The following is a 3,584-nucleotide window of genomic DNA, read 5'->3' on the forward strand; positions in this document are numbered from 1 at the left end:
AATTTCACGGACAGAGCATCGTAGGGGCTGTGGCCTTTCTATGCTTCAAAAAAAAAACCTCTGCTTCTGCTGCAGCTGTACACGTTCTAAGGGGGAACTAAGATCCCACACGCAGTGCAGTAGAGATTTAAAAAAGCCAAGACTAAAATCTTTGTTGTTCAGCAGCAAATGAGGCTATCGTCCATGGGATTCTCCAGATCTCCCCAACCTAGGGATCAAAATCAGGTCTCCTGAACTGCAGATTCAGGCAGTAGCCTGAGCCACCAGACAGCCCTGATTGGCTGGAGGTCAATCTTAATTTTTGCTAGCTTGCTTCATCAAGGTTAGGAGGTTAAGAGAGGAAGGGAACTATCAGTGGATGTCAACAAATCATTAAATTTTTTACAACCGTATCAGACTGTCCCTTGTCAGTTTTCTATTCACTGGAAGCGCTAGGTCCACAAACAATGGACCTGAAGGAGTCAACACTGTATCAAGAGCCAGGTCAGACAGAACACACAACACCAAGTAAAAAGTACAGTGGGGACGAAGCAGGGAAACTAAAAACCGGATTAGCCCTAGGCTGTTTGGAACTTTCCAAGGTTAAACCATGAAATCTTAAATATTAAAAAAAAAAAAAGTAAAATGAAAAAAGCTAGCAGGTATAGCTCCAGCCACACTTCTCTTCATCAGCTGCAAAGCACAGAACCCATGACTCAATGTACACAACCAGGAAATGTAGAGTGTGGGATCCACCTTTTAACTCAGTATCATTTGGTTCAAGGTCTTTCTAATGACTCAAGAAAACAGCATTTTCATTTAAAGGATTTTATTTTTCCAGACAGGAAGGCTACAAAATTAAAACATTAATAACCAAAACTTAATATAACACATCATTCTTCAAAACAGTCACATGCTTTTTACCTCTGGACACTTAGGTTACACAACAACCCAAATTTTCATGCTTTCTCAGAAGTAAATGTACATCTTTCTCAAGAGGCCTTGCATTCAAGACTCCACAGCTGAAATTCCTTAAAAAGAAAGATTGTATCATAATCAGTACTTCATTAGGATGCAAATGGCTACTTGTCTGGGATGTCGGAGTAGCTAGACTTCAGGAACTAGATGGATGTACAGCTAAGTACCAGACCAAGGAGGGAGACTTCCAACCTGGGGTCTGTCCATCAAAGTCAATATTGTTCCTGATATGCCAAATATTGATTCTACTCAACATTCTGCATGAAATAAATGCAAGAGATACTTTAGGGACAAATGGAGGCATCTGAATGTAAAGTGGATAAGCAGGTATACAAAGTTATGTTTAAGAAGGGAGGCAGAAGGTGTAAACTGTCTCCTTGATCTGCTCACTGTGATGATGCAAAGCAGTAGTTAGTTTTAAAATATTTACGTCTATTGATTTGGCTGTACCAGGCCTTAGTTGATGCACATAGAATCTAGTTCCCTGACCAGGGATCAAACCCAGACTCCTTGCCACTGGACAGGAGTCTGTCCGCCATGTTTAAGAGGCCCACGGAGTATTGTATTGAAGTTGGCATCCAACTAACAGTGTTAAGAATTCAATCTTTCATAATGAATTACACGCCATTTGGAACTCAACTCAAAAGGTAACATGGACCCCAGCGTGCAACTGGTCCCCAGGTCACTCCCAAGTGGGCAAACCCAACACTGCTCTACCCACAACACTCAGTTATCATTTGACCAAGGTTAACACCTAAGGGGACAAAAACATACAGAAGTCTTACCTGTTACACAACTGAACCAAACTGAAAACAGGCAGCCATCAACCTATGTAGGCCCTGATGCACACAGGGCTCTGATCCTGTGGGAAAGTAGGAGGAAGCAAAGACAAATGACTTGAATTATGCCGGGGAGGAAATCATAGGGCAAGCCCAATTCCCACTGGAAAAAAAAACAACCCACACAGAAAGTCATTGGTAAGCAGAGAACAAATAGTTATCTCTGAGGCCAACGCATCAGACAAAACTGGCTAGTAGTTCAGTTGGATCAACAGGGTCGATCTGATGGGGAAAAAAGTTAAGTCATCAGCTGCAATGGCCACAGAAGGGTAGAACATAGGGGGATAACCCCTTTAAAAGAAAAGCAGTTAAACAAATATGACTTACAAATTCTCTCCCAATCCTGGATCCATCATGGTCCATTCAATGCCTGTTTGCTGCCAACAGTAAGCCTGAGATGAAAACATTGAAACATGACCTCTAAGTCAGCTAGATGCAAAACCAGTGCGGGGGCGGGGGGACAGAAGAGCTGCTCAAGCTGGCATATCAGACAGAATCTGGCTTAGACAAGTTAGATCAACATGGTCGATCTGTCGGGGAAAAAAGTTCAGTCATCATTAATGCCAGCAGGAAGCTCTTGGGACTCTACAAGGCAAACACCCCGGCTTTCTGTTCTTAACATTTGATAGAGACCAGCATGGCTGGCAAGAACTGTGGGAAAATGGTAGGCTTTTACTTAAGTGACTGCAGGGTTTTGACTGTGTCAGGATATCATCACACTTGAATGCAACATATCACTTCTAACACAGCAAGGTCTAAGGAAAACTGTCCCAAAGATCCCAGCATTAGGGTGGCATTTTTGGAATTTGGCATTTTGGTTTTAAAAGTTAAACCGTTGGGAATTAGAGTAACATGGTCAAAAGAAACATTCGGCCTTCCTTAAAAAGGCAGTGTCATCACAGTGTGCACCCACTTGGAAATTTAAGTACAAAAAAGCTGTTCATTACTAAAAAAAACGGAAGGAACGGTTAAGGAGAACTGAACTGAAAACATTAACACCGATTCACTTATCCTGGTTTGAAATGTGTTTAATACCTATGTTCCCGCGAATTATAATAAAATGAAGTATCCAGAGTACCTCAAGAAAAACGAGTAACTAAAATATGCTTATTAGTTACCCTTAGTCTCCTGTTCCCCTGCAAGGCGGCCTAGCAAACCAAGAGGTTCCTCAGAGCACACATTCATGAAATAGGCCAAAAAAAAATAAGAAAAACGTGCTTACTCCAGAGGTCAGGAAGCGGAAGGTTGTGCCCGTCGACACGTAGTTCCCGTGGAGCCCCATCAGGAACCCCTCCGGCAAGATTCATTCTGTAGCGTCTGATCACGCAAATCTGCGAACCAACAAAGAAAGGTCGTCAGGCGCCATCTTTCCCCAGTCGGAGGAGAACAGGGCACCGCCTTTTGAGGCCGGTGTGATCAGAATTAACTGGCAAGTATTCAAAGACATCAACATGGTCGATCTGATGGGGAAAAAAGTGGGTTCATCATTTACACCGGCCGAGGAATCCTAGGTTTCCTCAGCTCTCATTCATCTCCCTAACGACGCTTAGACCTATTTAGTCAGAGAGGGGACCACCAGGAGAGGCGACGGCACAAAGAGGGAAAAGGAGGCGCAGAGATGTAGAAGCGAGGTTTCTACTCACCACATACAGTAGTAAACTCTGATTCCAGGGTTGAGACGACATCGGATCACAAACAGAGAGCAGATCAAGAAGAAGAAAGAGCGTCGCAGACGCGAAAGGAAGAACAGCGCGCGAGCCTCCCTTAAGTAGCCAGCGGGGACTCACG

The 3,584-nt window shown here is 43.5% G+C and overlaps 1 long non-coding RNA gene and 3 other non-coding genes across 4 annotated transcripts; all 4 read right to left on the bottom strand.

Annotated features, from left to right (window-relative positions):
- Positions 1-791: 791 nt before the first annotated feature.
- On the bottom strand, positions 792-3,577 carry LOC129534810 (uncharacterized). Its single transcript, XR_008681497.2, has 5 exons — positions 3,440-3,577; positions 3,019-3,127; positions 2,124-2,188; positions 1,743-1,819; positions 792-1,010 (listed from the first exon to the last, which is right to left on the bottom strand). It is a non-coding gene; the product is annotated as an uncharacterized LOC129534810 (long non-coding RNA).
- On the bottom strand, positions 1,965-2,056 carry LOC129535278 (small nucleolar SNORD12/SNORD106). Its single transcript, XR_008681558.1, has one exon. It is a non-coding gene; the product is annotated as a small nucleolar SNORD12/SNORD106 (small nucleolar RNA).
- On the bottom strand, positions 2,274-2,364 carry LOC129535286 (small nucleolar SNORD12/SNORD106). The gene has a single exon (XR_008681569.1). It is a non-coding gene; the product is annotated as a small nucleolar SNORD12/SNORD106 (small nucleolar RNA).
- Positions 3,203-3,294, bottom strand: LOC129535276 (small nucleolar SNORD12/SNORD106). Its single transcript, XR_008681556.1, has one exon. It is a non-coding gene; the product is annotated as a small nucleolar SNORD12/SNORD106 (small nucleolar RNA).
- Positions 3,578-3,584: the final 7 nt, after the last annotated feature.

Source organism: Moschus berezovskii, chromosome 15 (assembly GCF_049115385.1).
Source record: "Moschus berezovskii isolate FMDL1 chromosome 15, NW_MosBer_1.0, whole genome shotgun sequence".
In the NCBI taxonomy this organism is placed as follows: domain Eukaryota; kingdom Metazoa; phylum Chordata; class Mammalia; order Artiodactyla; family Moschidae; genus Moschus; species Moschus berezovskii.